This window comes from Suncus etruscus, chromosome 8, assembly GCF_024139225.1.
Source record: "Suncus etruscus isolate mSunEtr1 chromosome 8, mSunEtr1.pri.cur, whole genome shotgun sequence".
NCBI classification, from domain to species: Eukaryota; Metazoa; Chordata; class Mammalia; order Eulipotyphla; family Soricidae; genus Suncus; species Suncus etruscus.
Window position 1 is genome coordinate 73226911 of NC_064855.1, and position 18019 is coordinate 73244929.

At 35.2% G+C, this 18019-nt stretch overlaps 1 non-coding gene across 1 annotated transcript; it reads right to left on the reverse strand.

Moving 5' to 3' along the window:
* Positions 1–643: 643 nt before the first annotated feature.
* LOC126016600 (small nucleolar RNA SNORA51) lies at positions 644–776 on the reverse strand. The gene has a single exon (XR_007498390.1). It is a non-coding gene; the product is annotated as a small nucleolar RNA SNORA51 (small nucleolar RNA).
* Between the last annotated feature and the right edge of the window lie 17243 nt (positions 777–18019).

Consider the following 18019-nt stretch of genomic DNA (forward strand, 5'->3'; position numbering starts at 1 on the left):
TGGTTCACAGACATCATGCAGCAGACTAAAGGCTATTCAAAATGTCTGCCATATGCCAAAGCACATGGCAGGGATCAGGCTCAAACAGAGTACTTAATTCACTTTTTTTTTCCAGCTAATTTTCCCAAAGCCACTTGTTGAAAAGGCTTTTTTTTGTTTCACCTTGTATTTTGGTCCCTTTATCATAGATTATATGATAATCTATTTGGGACTCTCTCAGAACATTAAAGCCTATTTCTTTGATCTGATGATCTATCTTTATTCCTGTATTGTTGTTTTAATTACCTTATAATACAGTTTAAATTGGGAGAAAGTGATTCCTCACATATCTTTTACCCAAGTATTTCTTGATATGTCTATTGATGAATATTTATTGTGTCATATGAATTTCAAGACTGTTTTATCCAATTTTTTTTAAAAATTGCATTTATATTTTTATCAAATTGCATAAAATCTGCAAAAGTCCTCGATAATTTTTACTATTTTAATAGTGTTAATACTTCCAATCCATGCAAAGCATATATGCTGGAGCCAACCGGTGGCACAAGTGGTAGGACATTTGCCTTGTATGCACTGACCTAGGATGGACAGTGGTTCGATCCCCCAGCATCCAATATGGTTCCTTAGGCCAGGAGCTATTTTTTTTTGTCCCCCAATTAACAATACATACCCGGCAAGGGGCCTGTGTTGAGGTGTATATGGGGTGCCTTTACTGTACCTCCTCTTTCTATACAGCCAGTGTAAAGAACACAGCCTGTGGTAAGATTTGGGAGGCCTTATCTTATCTTTTATTTATTTTATTTTATTTTTTTTCTTCACAGCAAACTAAAGTTGTTTTTTTTAAAGTAAGAATTCATTTAAAGGACAAAATTGATTAACATAATGAGATAAACTAATATAACATAATATAGTGACATAACATAACATATAATATAATTGATATAATAATAATACATGTAAATCAAAGAAAATTTCTGATTAAAAACACAATTTTTTTTCATAATGGCTTACATATCTTTCACTGTAGTATTTTGGGTACATATTCACATTGAATCAGGGGAATACCCATCACCTAATATGTCCTCTTCTCAATCAAAAATCAAATATGCTGAAAATAGGCAGAGTCCTGTCTAGAGGCTTCCAACCTCAGTTTGAGAGAGGATGTGAAAAAAGTAATTAAAATACCACAACAATACACACACAAAAAAATATCGAATTAAATAACCGATAAGCACCACAGCAATAAAGACAGGCACCACACAATAATCTCGGTTCTGAAATCAAATCATACTCAAGTGCAAAAAAGAAAGAGAAAGACAAAACAAAATAAAATAAAATAATATTGGAGACATCAACCGTAATCTCCACACCAAAATAAAGACGTCAAAAAAATAGATCATTTATTCTCCTCTTGCTGCTTTCGTGGTATGTGGAAGACTTCTACTTTATCTTGGATGGTAAAATCAGACCTGTTTCTAAAGATCTTGGTGGCTGTGCAGATCAGGGAATGGAGTTTATGAAGTCTTTCTTTGTGGTTCTAGCAGTTATGCTTCTTCAATGTCATTTTTTTGTTTTTTATGTGTTCTAGGTGTTTCAGAATAGTGCTACCATTCTGTGTTTTTCTTTTGTCTTCTGACTTACTTCGTTTAACATTACATGATCTAGGTCCATCCGCGTTGCTGCAAAGTATGTGATTGTATCATTTCTAACTGCCATGTAATATTCCATTGTATATATGTACCACATCTTAATGATCCATTCATCTGTTGTTGGACATCGAGGTTGGTTCCAAGATTTGGCTATTATACTGAGTGCTGCAATAAATAGTGGGGTGCATACGTATTTTGGAATGAATGTCCTTCCATCTTGGGGATATATGCCTAGGAGAGCAATTGCTGGGTCAAATGGCAGCTCAATTCTAAGTTCTTTGAGCACTCTCCAGACTTTTCTCCATAGATGTTGGACCAAGGGGCATTCCCACCAGCAATGAATGAGAGTTCCTTTCATACCACATCCTCTCCAACAAAGGTTGTTCCCATTATTTTTGATGTGAGCCAACCTCACTGGTGTGAGGTGGTATCTCATTGTTGTCTTGATTTGGATCTCCCTGAAGATGAGCGAAGGTGGGCATGTTTTCATGTGTTTGTTGGCCATCCTTCTCTCTTCCTCAGAGAAATGTCTATTCATTTTGTCTTCCCATTTTTTTATGGCTTCGTTTGGTTTTGAAGGGCTCAGGTTTCTGAGCGCTTTGTATGTTCTAGATATCAGCCCTTTATCTGATATATCAAGTGAAAAGATTTTTTCCCATTCTGTTAGCTGTCTTCTTGCATTAAGTAGGGTTTCTTTTGCCATGCAGAAGCTTTTTAGTTTAATATAGTCCCATTTGTTTATAGTCGATGCTAACGTTTTTGCCATTGGTGCTCCATTCTCAAAGATCCTTTTGATATAAAGGTCTTCGAGTGTTCTGCCTATTTTATTCTCGAAAAACTTTATAGATTCAGGTCTGATTTCCAGATCTTTGATCCATTTTGAGTTGACTTTTGTATAAGGAGTGAGATATGGGTCGATTTTCACTTTCGTGCATATGAGTTTCCAGTTGTACCAACACCATTTGTTGAATAGGCTTTCTTTGTTCCATTTCATATTCTTGCCTCTTTTATCAAATATTAGTTGGCTATATATCTGGGGGTTTATGTCTGGGAATTCTGTTCTAATCCACTGGTCTGAGGTCCTGTCTCTGTTCCAGTACCATGCTGTTTTTATTACTATGGCTTTATAGTATAGTTTCAAGTTAGGTAAGGAGATACCTCCCAACTTCTCATTTTTCAGAATGTGTTTAGCTATCCTGGGTCTTTTATGGTTCCAAATAAATTTTATAATTGATTGTTCTATTTCTTTAAAGAATTGTGTCTGGATTTGGATAGGGATTGCATTAAATCTATATAGCAGTTTGGGTAAAATAGTCATTTTGACTATGTTAATTCTACCTATCCATGAGGATGGGATGTTCTTCCATTTCTTTAGATCGTCTTCAATTTCTTTCTGAAGTGTTTTGAAGTTTCCCTGGTATAGATCTTTCACTTCTCTTGTAAGGTTGATTCCTAGGTATTTGATATTTTTTTATACTAATACAACTGATACTATACAGTTGTATAGTTGATACTATATGTATACAGTTGATACTAATACAACTGCACAACAGTCCTCTTTATCAATAATTTCCCTAAATGTTAATGGACTAAACTCTACAATTAAAAGACACATAGTAGAGAACTGGGTTAGGAAAAATAAACCGGACTTCTGCTGTCTGCAAGAAACACACCTATAGTTACAGGATAAGCACAGGCTTAGAATTAAAGGATGGAAAGTAATTATTCTGGCCAATGGAAAACAAAAAAGAGCAGGGACAGCCATTCTTATATCAGACCAAATTGTATTCAACCTCAAGAAAGTGATCAGAGACAAAGAGGGGCACTACTTACTGATCAGGGGAACATTAGATCAAGAAGTGCTAACCCTGGTCAATATCTATGCACCTAATGTAAAATCACCAAAATATGTGAGGCAACTACTAACAAACCTGGAGAAACATATGAAGGGAATTGTGATAATAGTAGGGGACCTCAATACTCCACTATCACCACTGGACAGATTCTCCAAACAGAAAAATAGTAAAGAAATAAGAGCTTTAAATGAAAAATTAGAAGAATTAGGGCTAATAGACTTATATAGAGCCCTCCATCCCCAGAAAGTAAAATACACATTCTTGTCAAACCCACATGGAACCTTCTCCAGAATACATCATGTCTTAGGATACAAAGCCAACCTATATAAGACCACAAAGATAAGGATCATTAGAAGTACCCTTTCAGATCACTATGCAACAGAGCTTATAATTGATGTCAAAAGAAGCAATGGAGGAAAACTAATACCTGGAGAGTGAATAACATACTGCTTAACAACAGCTGGATCAAAGAACAACTCAAGGAGGAAATAAAAAGATTCCTTGAGACGAATGACAATGAAGAGACAACATGTCAGAATTTATGGGATACAGCAAAAGCAGTACTTAGGGTGAAACTCAGCATTACAGGCCTATGTTAAGAAACAGGAAAATAACAAAACCAATAGTTTAAAAGATCACCTCAAAGAATTGGAACAACAGCAACAGAGAAATCCAACCACAACCAGAAGGCAAGAAATAATAAAAACCAGAGCAGAAATAAACAACATAGAGACTAAGAAAACAATACAAAAAATCAATGAGACCAGGAGTTGGTTTTTCGAAAAAATAAATAAGATAGACAAACCATTGGCAAAACTTACCAAAAAAAAGAGGGAAAACACCCAAATCACTAGGATCATGAATGAAAGGGGAGAGATTACAACAGATCCCCAAGAAATACAACATATCATGAGATCATATTATGAACAACTATATTCAACTAGGCTAGAGAACCCACCAGAAATCGACAGATTCTTGGACAAACACCCTCTTCCAAGACTGGAAAAGGAAGACCTAGAAACTCTAAACAGTCCAATCACTTCAGAGGAAATTGAAGACGTAATTAAAAGACTCCCTAAGAACAAATGCCCAGGCCCAGATGGATTTACAGGTGAATTCTATCAAACATTTCAAGAAGACTTATTACCACTGTTCCATAGGCTTTTCAAAACCATAGAAAAAACAGGAATCCTCCCCAACTCCTTTTATGAGGCTAATATCACACTCATTCCTAAAGAAGGCAAAGACACCACCAAAAAAGAAAACTACAGACCAATCTCACTAATGAACATTGATGCAAAGATACTCTAACAAAATCTTAGCAAACCGAATCCAACACCTCATCAAAAAGATCATACATCACGATCAAGTGGGATTCATCCCAGGAATGCAAGGTTGGTTCAACATACGCAAATCAATCAACATTATACACCACATCAACAACATGAAGGACAAAAACCACATGATCATATCAATCGATGCAGAGAAGGCGTTTGACAAAATCCAACGTCCGTTCATGTTAAAGACACTCAGCAAAATAGGGTTAGAAGGCACCTTCCTTAAGATAGTTACAGCTATTTATGAAAAGCCTACAGCCAACATTATACTTAATGGCGAGAAGCTAGAAGCATTCCCACTAATGTCAGGAACTAGGCAAGGCTGTCCACTCTCTCCACTCTTATTCAATATAACCTTAGAAGTCCTAGCAATAGCAATCCGACAAGAGAAGGGAATCAAAGGAATTCAAGTAGGGAAAGAGGAACACAAGCTAGCTCTATTTGCTGATGATATGATGATATACATCAAAAACCCTAAAGAATCCACAGAAAAACTCCTAGAAACAATCAACCAATACAGTAAAGTGGCTGGATACAAAGTCAATACACAAAAGACAGTAGCGTTTTTATATACAAACAATGAAGTTGAGGAGAGAGAGATTAAAAATACAATTCCATTTAAGATAGTATCAGGAGCTATTTTTGAGTGCATAGCCAGGAGTGACATCTGAGCATCCCTGGCTATGGCCCAAAAACCAAAAAAAAAATAAAAGGAAAAACATATATGATTACATTTTCTTTGTTTGATTTTATTTCTTGAAGCAGTTTTTTTGTAGTTTTTGTTATATTATTTTTTCATCTCATCAGTTTAGTTGACTCCATAATACTTTATTTTCTGAGGCACAATTGTGAATGGGATTGTATCCTTTTTTAATATATCCTCTTTTAATATTTGTAGATAGAAAAACCATGAAATTAGTGCATGATTTTAGCCTGCTATTTTACTATACAAATTTGTTTCTAGAAGCTTTTTAGTAAAGTCTGTAGAATTTTCTAGATATATTATCATGTCATCTACAAACAATGAATGTTTGACTTCTTCCTTTCCTATATAAATGCCCTGATTATCTTTTTATTGCCTAGTCTCTATGGCAAGTACTCCAGTTCTAGATTAAATAGAAGTTGTGAGAAATAACAATCTTATCTGTCTCTGGTTTTAGAGGAAGACTTTTACTTGTTTTTCTTTATAACTAATAAAGAAAATTTACTTTTTTAAGATCACTTTATTCAAAGTAATCACTAAATTCAATTAAAATTTTGTATTTATTTTAAATTATTTAATAAAAGCTATCATCCAGGTGCCTAAAAACAGATGATTGGCAATACAAACAAACAAAAAAACAAACAAAAAACAAACAAAGCACCAACCCTGTGGTACATTCATTTAATTAAATACTTTGCTACTGTTAGAAATAATAAAGTCAAATCCCTGTCCTTCAGGCTTGGGAGGGTCTCTCTCCCTTCCTAGAGCAGGATTTTTAGCAGCACGGGCGGGCAGCTGGCAGACCTCCGCATGTGCCAGTGGCCTTTTGGCCTGGCCTAGGGTATGGGGGCCCGGACCTGGGTCACCCGACCCCCCTCTCCCCCTTTCCTCCGGATCTCCAGGTGGGTTTCTGGGAGGAGCTGATGGGGCACCCTGGGTTTTCCCCACTCCCAGGCCGGGTCTGGGGACCGGCCTAGGTTGGGCTTAAATCCCTGTCCTTCGGGCTTGGGAGGGTCTCTCTCCCTTCCTAGAGCAGGATTTTTAGCAGCACGGGCGGGCAGCTGGCAGACCTCCGCATGTGCCAGGGGCCTTTTGGCCTGGCCTAGGGTAGGGGGGGCCCGGACCTGGGTCACCCGACCCCCTCTCCCCCTTTCCTCCGGATCTCCAGGTGGGTTTCTGGGAGGAGCTGATGGGGCACCCTGGGTTTTCCCCACTCCCAGGCCAGCTCCAGAGGTTGGCTTAGGGGGTGGCGTTTGATCTGGGGGGTGACAGATAACTGCTCAGCTATACTCAGGCTGTCACTGGCAATTTCATACCAGTCTACAATTTGAAACCGCGCGGGGGCTAGTGCCCCCGAGCGATCATATGCTCCTCCCAACCATCAGTACCCCAGATTTACCCTTCTTAACTTCAGTAACACACAGCTTTAATCTCTGACCAAAGACATACAGTAGATCTTACAAATCCCAGAACTATTTAGAAGGACACAAATCGAACACATATTGAACACATATATCTTTTGAATATTTTATGATTATTTTCTTTAACTGCTGCAACTCTCTATATATTCTTCTACCATGATGTTTTTATCCACTTTTCATCTTGTCTTTTCTTTGTAAGCTGTTCAGTAAGGATTGTTGGTGGAACTGTCCCTCAGTTTAATGCCTATGATTGAACTATGTCATGGAAATTGCTGGTCTTGTTTCTATTGCCTCCAGATGCACCAATAACGCTTCATGGCATTGATCCTTGTTTGCATAGACACATTAAAATGGGAAAACACTATACATACAGATTAGTTATTATCTAATAAATCTCATTACAATGTACCTTACACCCTGAATATTGATATAATGACCTGGCACAGGCTTCAGATGAATGGGCATTCTCCATTCACACTGGAACCAGACAAGCTATCTATGAAACATCCAAGGTCTTTTATAGCAACAGTTGGAAGCAGTCCTCTACCAGGAAAGACACTACCAAGGGTGTGACATCGACCTCCTAAAAAGACACTTCCGTTTATACTGAGAAGACGTGACAACAACAATGACCTGCGAGAAGACATGACAACAACAATGACCTGCTCTACAGGACATGGTTCTCTCTATTGCCCCTTAAGTGTGAGGTGAAACGAGAGGATGCTCTGCACCATCCTGACTGCAATATGGGATATGCAGACTCCAGGATCTTTAATACAGAAGCATGATACCAACAACAGAGACTATGTGAGGAATGGAGGTGTATTGCCACTACAGACGATGACTTGAATTGGACAAACTAGTTTGCCTGGAGCCTAGAGTCAGTCCTGTGCCAGGAAACTTCAGGGGTAGGGTCTCCATGTATTTAGACCATAATTTGTCTTTCCATGTCCCTTATGTTTTGGTGGGCCTATGCAAACAATTGTCACTTTAATATTGTTTCTTACTATGTTCCCTTGACTCCAATCCTTAAGAAAAACAACCCATTAAAACTTTTGAGGTTAACTTAAACTAGTAAGCATGTGCATGGAACTAGATAAATGTACTTTGCCCTCAATGTTTAAAGAGTTACATAAGTCTAATATCTTTAGATTATATGGTGTGCTGCTAAGAAACAATATGTACTACAACTGGGGATTTGAGGGACAAAGTAATTGTATTGTACATGGGTTCAGTTTTGTTTTTCTTAATGTTCTTTGGCTGAAAGTTCAAGGCTGAGATATCATCGATGGGACTACTGAGAATCCTGTTTATGGGTGATTGGGCTTCCACTGTAACTTTACCCTGTCCTCTTTCTTTGCATCTTTGTTGTCATAATTAAAATAATTAAAATAAAATAAAATAAAAAATAAAAAAAGAAAAAGAAAAAAAAAGAAATAATAAAGTCAGCATAGAAACTATTATGCTGTGTGAAATGAATCAGATGGAGAGGAATAAACATAGAATAATACCACATATCTATGCAATATAAGGCAAATAAAAGACATCGTGGGGATGATATCTAGAGAAAATAGAGATGAGAATTAGGAGAAGTAGTTATGGTAGAAAAGTTGTCACAACAAATGAAGAGTGCAGTTAGAATAGACAGGGTCTACTCTGCAAAGGACATGCATGGCACTTTCTTTAACAGTGTAAACCATAGTAGTGGTGAGAGAGAGAGAGAGCGAGAAAGAGAGAGAGAGAAAGAGAGAAAGAGAGAGAGCGAGAGAGAGAGAGAGAGAAGTAAAATACCTTCCCCAATAACAGGCTGCAGATGGTGAGCAATGGCAAAGAGGGCATCAGGGAGAGTGAGGTGGAAACCATTGAAACAATTGGAAACTATTGACTTTGGTAGTGGGAAATTTACATGCTGGTAGTAGATGCACACAATGCATGGTTGTAACTCAATCATGAACCACTATATCTGTGGGAAAAAAACTGAAGTAGGAGCAACTTTGTAAACATAGTGTTTAAAAAATAGTATTGTGCAAAAAATGCTACTAAGAAGTTGACAATATTGTATCAATTAATGTCTGAATACAACATAACAGTTTACATACTTATCTAAAAGTTTTCAGCTAATTCCATAATCTTATGTCTTTTCAGATGTTTCTTTCTTTTTGAAATATTTAATTTAGAATAACTATTTATCTTTTTACTTTTTGGTCCTTTGTATTTCCATTAATATACATTTCTACTTCACTGTCTTTTATCCTCTATCAAATGTTTCTAAGCTTTATATTTTCTATTTATCTTTGAAAAATGGAAACCCAAACCTATCAGTCGCATACAGACATATCTATTAAGCTTGAGCATTATCATTCATTGGCAACATGTAAATTTCTTTGAGCAAAGAGTTTGACTTTCTTGAGATTGCTTTGAAAAGTGCTATATACACTATGTATTCTTTTTTACATTATGTATTCTAAAATATATGTTGATCTTTGAATATTGGATTTTGATAAATGTCATATTGAAATGGAAAATAATATAGTAATTTGTGAATGATTTAAGTCATAGCCTACATAATTTTTATTTTTATTTTTGTTTTGCCTTATTAAATAATGCACAATTCTATTCCTTGTAAATTCAGAAAAGTACATGTTTTTTAAACAGTGTATTTTTTGGACAAAAAATAGATAGGTATACAATAGTATTTTCAAATTCTTAGTTCTAATTAACTTTGATATCAGCTGGTTCATTTCCCAAGTAATATATAAAGATATTTTATTTTCCATTAGCCATATAGTTGTCCATTTGTTAGACTTGTTGATATTTTATGATTTGTTTTTTATTTTTTGGTCACGCCCTGTGAGTCTGACTATGCACTCAGATATTGCTCCAGGCTAAGGGGATCATATGAGATGCAGAGGATCTAACAGAGGTCTCTCTTGGATCAGCTGTGTGCAATGCAAACGCCCTACATCTGTGTTATCTCTTAAGCCCCAGACATTTTATGATTTATGTAGGAATATATTTACTATCTCATAAATAAATGCAAGATAATTTCATTGTTGTATTGCCCACAATTCTTTTATAATGACACCATTACTAACATACCCTTTTTATCATAACTATATACACTATAAACTTTTTTTTATTTTAGCTCATTTCTATAAACTCATGGTTAAACAATTTACCATGAACTATATTAAATTAGAAAATATACTATATAGCTTTAAGAAAACAGTTCCTAAAATGTATAACTTCTATTATATTATATAGTTGGTTTTATCTATATAGTAATAATATTTGCTTTATATGATATAATTATATATGAGTAGTTTAAAACTGTAAGTTTTCTTTTTACTTATTTTTAAGTTGGAAATACATATTTCCTCTTATAATGCTATTTATTTCTATTTAAATAAATTTTAATATGTACCTTTAAAGGAATTTACAGCTGAGCTAATCAGAAACTACAGAAATAAATTTATAATGCATTCTTTTAAGTTTTAGATAGATATGTTACACTAAATTATTGGCAGTACTGTATACTTTTAATATATAGTATGTTTAGTTACTATTCTATGTTAAACTTCTGCTGCTGATTATTATTATTATTATTATTTATTTTATTTTTATTTTTGGTTTCTGGGTCATACCCGGCAGTGCTCAGGGGTTACTCCTGGATCTATCTCAGAAATCGCCCCTGGCAGGCATGGCGACCATATAGGATGAGGGGACTTGAACCACCGTTCTTCTGCATAAAAGGCAAACACCTTACCTCCATGCTATCTCTCTGGCACCTTCTGCTGATATTTATGTTAAAGCTTTTATTTATTTTCACTTTCCAGTTCTTTCTTCCTTAGGAATGCAATTTTTTTATTGGTTAAATTACCACAGCATACATAAACTTTTAGGGGATCTCAGCCCACCAGATGTATCCTCAGATTTTCCTGGTGGGGAAAACTAAAATAACCACCACGGAGTTCCTCAAAAGGCCCGCTGTGGACACCTTTTCCCCCTGCGTGGATGGTTGAGGAATTTCTGAAGAGATGCTTAGCATTACATTTTCGGTTATTATTTGGCTATCTCTCCTTTGTAAATATCAGGCAAAATTGTGGCCTCTATCGAATAATTTGGCTCAGAAATTCCAGCAACAAAGATTACTAAGACAACATTTTTTCTCTTTTTCAAATATGTCCTTGTAGCTGTAGTCTCTGGGTATCAAGGGCGAATGCAGATCCTGGCTATTGCCTCTCCTTTAGAAATAGGGAAACACATTTTAGGTGATTTGGCTTCTTCCTTTACTTGACCTCTAAACCACTAGAGCCCAGCTCAGCCAAGACCAACTTCCTAGATATTTCCTACTTCCTCCTAATCCTGATTTTGCATTTGAAGTAAGCTTGCAAAGAGCTGCTTTGAGTTGTAACCTTCTCCTTTGTAACTTAGAATTTTTACAGTTATACCATAGATTAGGTATTGTTACTGTTGTACTTTGCTTTGTGATTATAATTATTCTTCTCTATACCTATGGCTGGTTTTACCCCTATAAATCTCCTTGCCTAAAGATTAAATTTATTGCACTCCTGCCAGAAGATGTGTTGACCCTACATACCCTGTGTGTGGTATCATTATTTCATATTTCATAATCGGCTGCTCGTGCTCTCACTTTTCTCCCGTGAAGGATTTGCTCCCCACTAGAGATGCTAGACAGAAGACGCCTCCAGCATTAAACAATCTACCAAATATTTTTCAGATAATTTTAGAGAGGTACATATAATAGTTAGAAGTAAGCTTAAATTAGAGAAGAACAGTTTTTTTCATATACTATTAAGTTCGATATTGGCTTCTACTATTTAAAATAATTATACTAGTTGGGGCCACAGCAGTGGCATGGAGTGGCAAGGTGTCTGCCATGTTTCAATCCCCTGGTGTCCCATATGGTCCCCCAAGCCAAGAGCTATTTCTGATCACCTAGCCAGGAGTAACCCCTGAGAATCATGGGGTGTGGCCCAAAAGGCAAAAAAATTATATTATTGTCATGATTTAAGCATCACTTTCCCAAAGTTTAGTAAATTTCATATTTTAGAGGATTTGACAGCTATTGGTAAATATATAAACTCAAAAATAACATCTTTATTGGGGAATGGAGAAATAGTACATCAGATAAGTCACTTGCCTTACATGTAGCCAATCTAGATCTGAATTCCCTATACCATATTTAGTTCTCTTGTCCCTACCAGGAGAAATCCTTGAGCTCTGAATCAGGAGTAATTCTGAGCATTGGTGGGGTTTGAGTTAAATAAGTCAGAGGGAGAAAGATAGACATAGAATAATATCCCTCATCAATGGGATATAATAAAAGTAAAGGATAGTATGGTAATAATATCTAGAGACAATAAAGAGGGATGGGAGGACCAGCCCATGATATGATGCTTGCCACAAAGAGTGATGAGTGTAAAGATAGTTGGAACTTATCATGTTGGACAAGAACTTTGTACTAAAAGGGGATAAAGTGATATTAATGACACCCCCTTATTGAAATAGTGCAAACCACAATGTCAAAAACGAGAGAGAAAGAAAAGCAGAATGTCTCAGAGACAGACAGGGGTGGGACAGGAAAATGGGGGATATTAGTGTCTGGAAAGTTTCACCTGTAAAGAGTGGTGTACAGCCTATAACTAAAACCCAACTATGAACATTTATTAAATAAAGAAATTATTATTAAAATACATAGTTTTTAATGCAAAATTAGTAACTAAAAGGGTCAATTCAACTTTTTAACTTTTAATGGAATAGTCACAGTTCAGATTGCCAGAGAACGAGTAAGGATGAGAGCAGCTAAGAATTTATCAATATAAAATGAGATTAAGTGGTAGGTAATTTAAAAGATAAAATCATTACTAATTACCATCATTATAGAATTATGAACATAAAGTTTATTTTTATTTCTGTGTTTTCAAATGAGGTCCTTTATAGCAATACTAGTGCCAGAAAGAAAAAAGAAATAGGACTGTCATTAGTCTCATTACAAATCCCCCTTTTTACATATTCTCATATATCTTTATTGATATCTATGAATGAATATTAATGACATTTTTGGACATTGAGTTCTAATTTTATTTTGAAGTTAAGGTAATATATTCAAATTTTGATTTGATGTTTCTTCATGGTAATCTTAAAAAATGTAACTAAGACTAAATACATATTCCTTTCAAAATATTTTTTATCTCTAAAGAAAGAATAAAATTGAAACAATTGTTCATTAGAGTTCTTTCACTGAAATAAGTTTGAATGACATGAAAATACTATGCCATAATAAAATTGATTATGAATTTGAATTATTGGCTAAGTCTACTAGCTCTGGCAGTAGCTGAAATGGTAATCCTGTTGACCTCTCATAATTTTACTATAATTGCCCATCAGCTACTTTTTTGGAAGTAGCAACCATGAATCCCTGATTGTCACCGAGAGCTAATTAATCTTAGTACTGCAAGCTTTTCATATAAAACAAAAGATGAAATTAACTGAATATGGACTAATGTCTTTGATGTTTAACTGAAGATGGACTAATGCCTTTGATGTTAGATTTAAGACTATGAAATTGGTACAGAAAGTACAGTGGTTAGTATGCTTGCCTTGTAGGTTCCAGACTTGTATTCTATCCTTGACACCACATATGGCCCCTGCAACCATACCAGTATGGATTTTGAGCATGGAGCTAGGAGGAAAACCTGAATTGAGCTGATATGGCTCCTCCCATTAAGACAATGAAATTAGGGGCCAAGCGGTGGCGCTGGAGGTAAGGTGCCTGCCTTACCTGCGCTAGCCTAGGAGACGGACCGCGGTTCGATCCCCCGGCGTCCCATATGGTCCCCCAAGCCAGGAGCGACTTCTGAGCACATAGCCAGGAGTAACCCCTGAGCGTTACCGGGTGTGGCCCAAAAACAAAAACAAAAAAAAAAGACAATGAAATTAAATAAAACAGTAAACATACTACTTTTGTAATGTATTCTGGGATTCCTTTATTTTATTTTATTTTATTATTTTATTTTATTGGGGGGGCACACCTGGTGACACTCAGGTGTTACTCCCAGCTGTATGCTCAGAAATCACTCCTGGTTTGGGGGACCATATGGGATGCCAGGGGATCCAACCACTGTCCGTCCTAGGCTAGCACCGCCAAGGCAGATACCCTATAGTTCCGCACCAATGCTCTGTCCCAGTATTCTGGGATTCTGCTCCAACATTACGGAATAAAAACAAAAATAGACTCAAAAGATTCTTTACAGAAAGACAAATCTATTAAAAATTTAAAACAAAAGAAAATATTTAAACATCATCAGAAAAAGGCTAATATCCAAGACATACAAGTAACTTCAAAATGATAAACAAGAAACAATGCTATCAAAAGATGATGACAAGATCTGAACAGATAGTTAAGGAAAACATGCAGATGGCTAAATGCATGTGAATTAAAAAGTTCATAATCAGTCAGTGTTAGGGAAATGAAAGTAAAATGATAATCAGATATCACTTAATACCTGTGAGAATTGATCTTTTATTAAAGATCAAAAACATCAAATGCTTATAGTACTGAAAGAACAAAGAATATCACATATTGGTGGTGGTATATGAAATTGGTCCAGTCTCTAAGAAAAAATATGAAGATTTCTCAACAAGCTAACATATGGCTAATTGTATGAACCATTTGTATGTATATAATGAAAGAAAATAAGAACAATAATTTGAAAATTATAGACAAACATATATTCTTTGCAACTTTACATATATTAAATAAGATATGTAACAGCCTCCATTACATCACAGTTCTAAATAAAAGAAATACATTTCTTTTTGCTGCAACGTTGATGAAAATAGTGGAGAGAATGCTAATTAAAATAAGTTATCAGAAATTTAGCTGATGGTCTCATTTGTCTGAGATATAAAAAGAAATAAAGCAAGGGAACAGATAGTACCTGATGAAAAGAAACATTTATGACTGATTAGTTTAGAGAATGATGAGGCAAATATTTTGCACCCCTGAATCACACAATCACTTGAGCATTGCTTTGTGTATACACCAAGTGCAAGGTGTATGCAGCTCAGCACTGCTGGGGTGATTCTGGTGGTCCAACATTGCAGAGCCTGAAGCAGCACCACATCTCAGATTCCTGGTATTGATCCATTGCTCTGGTTACAAAGTGTCACCTCGAGTGTCCCAGTGCCCTTATAGCTCCCTGCATAAACAAATCACACTAAGACTCTGACTGAAGCATGATTTACCAATAGTTGATGGTAGAATCAAAGGATTGAGAGATTATCATTTACGGTGAAAGATATTCTCAATTTGATGTTGGGATTATATGCAAATTAGAATATGCAATATGGTATAAAGCATCTTTACCTAGATAAAATAAAGTAAAATAACATATTTCATTTGCGAAAATCTGAAAGAGTACTTCATAATTCTAATATTATAACAACACTTGGAAGAAAAATAAAAGTGAATTCCAGGCCTGTTAGCAGGTTGTCTTCACTTAGCATTGTTACTTTTTATTTCCTGTGGTGTTATGTTCACTACATAAGTTTTTGACATTCACACCTTTAATCCATTATAAATTTGTATTACAAAATAGGGAAACAGTACTTATTAATTTTGAAATGTCTACTTATAGTTATTGTTACTAGTAAACTAAGAGTTTGTGCCCAACAGTATATACTTCTAAGTGAAGTCAAGTAAAATGTGACATTGCATAAAACTATTTCTACACTACTATTATTTTCACCTATTCCCAAGGATGAATTCTATTGCAGAAAAAATTTCTGAGGATACTATTTCTTTTTTCAATACATAACCTTTTTCTGGAAAACAAACAAATTAAACTTAAATTTAAATGCTTCTTATAAATTATTATGCTAAAACATACATCTAAATATATGGTTTTTTAAAATTATTTACTGTGATTGAAATAGCTACATGTTGATCAATGAGGCATAAGCATTAACTTTAATGAAGTGTTGCTGAATCTAGTACATCTCAGACATACTCAGAAGAAATGTAGTGAGAGACATGAAAGCATCTAAGAGAATCCCTACCTCACACCTATGTTCATTGCAATGCTATTTATAATAGACTATGGAAATAACCAAGAAGCCCTTCAAAAGATGAATGGCTAAAGAAACTGTAGTACATATACACAATGGAATATTATGCAGCTGTCAGGAGAGATAAAGTCATGAAAATTTCCTATACATGAATGTAGATGAAATCTATTATGCTGAGTAAAATAAGTCAGAGGGAGAGAGATAGATGCAGAATAGACTCCCTCATTTATGGGTTTTAAGAAAAAAAAGACACTTTTGCAATAAATCTCAGAGATAAAGACAAAAGAGAGGAGGGCTGGAAGATCCAGCTCATGACATGAAGCTCACCACAAAGAGTAATGAGTGCAATTAGAGAAATAACTACATTCAGAACTATCATAACAATGTGAATGAATGAGGGAAGTAGAAAGCCTGTCTAGAGTACGGGCGGGGGTGGGTTGGGGAGGAGGGAGATTTGGAATATTGGTGATGGGAATGTTGCACCTGTGAAGGGGGATGTTCTTTACATGACTGAAACCCAACTACAATCATATTTGTAATCAAGTTGTTTAAATAAAATATTAATAAAAAAGACTTAGCTAAAGACTGACTCTCTGTAAAAAAACAATGCTTTTAAGCAACTTGATCATTCTGAGAGGGAAATGATATCTGTTTAAAAAAAGGGGGGGTTGGCAGGGATATGCTCATCTGACAAAGAAACTATGGAGATTAACTGACCCACTATATGCCTAATTTTTGTACTGCATAAAAACAATGACCTGGTTGTTCAGTTTGTTTATTGTTTTCATTGTCGTAATTTGTGTTGTTGTTATTGTTTGTTTTGGGGTCATTCCCAGACTTTTCAGACTTACTCTTAGCTTTGTGCTCAGAGATCAATACTGGCAAGCTTGGGGGACCATATGAGGTGCTGGGTATCCAAGCTAGATCTATTGCTTATATGGCAAGCACTATACTCACTCTACTATCTCTCTCACCTCCTGGTGGTTCAGCTTTTATGAGATATTTGCAGTGATCTTCAGTCATTAAAATATGTCTTATTATATTAATATATGTCTACTGTTCTTCGTTCACTTTGAACCTTAAACATTAAGAAACACTTTTCTGTATCTGTATAAGAAATTAATACTTGATTATTTCATGAAGTAAATCTCTGAAGATAAAGTTTCTATGTAGTAAAAAAGACTCATGAATCCTGTTCTATGTAACCAATAGCTGAATTTGTTTTATTTTTCTTTTGAGTTTTTTGATGAATAGTAGATCCATTCCCTTTTTGCTGTATTTTTCCATTTGTTTGGCTTGGTTATTTATTAAAACTTGCCCATTTTGGAAATTCAAATAAAATATGACTTATAAATATGTATAGATCTAGATTTTTATAATTGAATTTAATAAAATATTTACTGCCTTCTAATTTAAAGGTAAATAGTTTAAGTATTTAAATGTTCCAACTAGAATTTATATGGACTTTCATACAATGATTAAGACAGTGTAGTGGGTAAGGTGCTTATCTGCATGCTCCCAATTGGGTTCAAACCCCAATATCCCATATGGCATCTGGAACCCTGACAGGAGTATCCCTGAGTGCAGAGCTAGGAGTAGCACATGAACATGGTCAACTGAAGCCCCCAAACAAACAAACAAACAAAAAAACCGAGAAAACAAATAAACAAACGAAATTATATGTAATCCTTTCATTGAGATAGACTTTACATTTTTAATAAAATATTATAGTATTGTGAACTGGTTTTAAAAAAATTAAACATACATACTTAGTACTTAGGAGGTTTTCCCCAAAACATATTTAGAAATAATCATATATTTGAGTGATGTTAGACCTTCACTTATGTATGTGCCATACTGGTTTATAAAAAAAAACAAATATTTAAGAAGATTATTTATAAGTTCAAATGAAAGCTATAAATGCTTTTATGGAAGGGTGGAAAAGATGAAGGATTTAGAG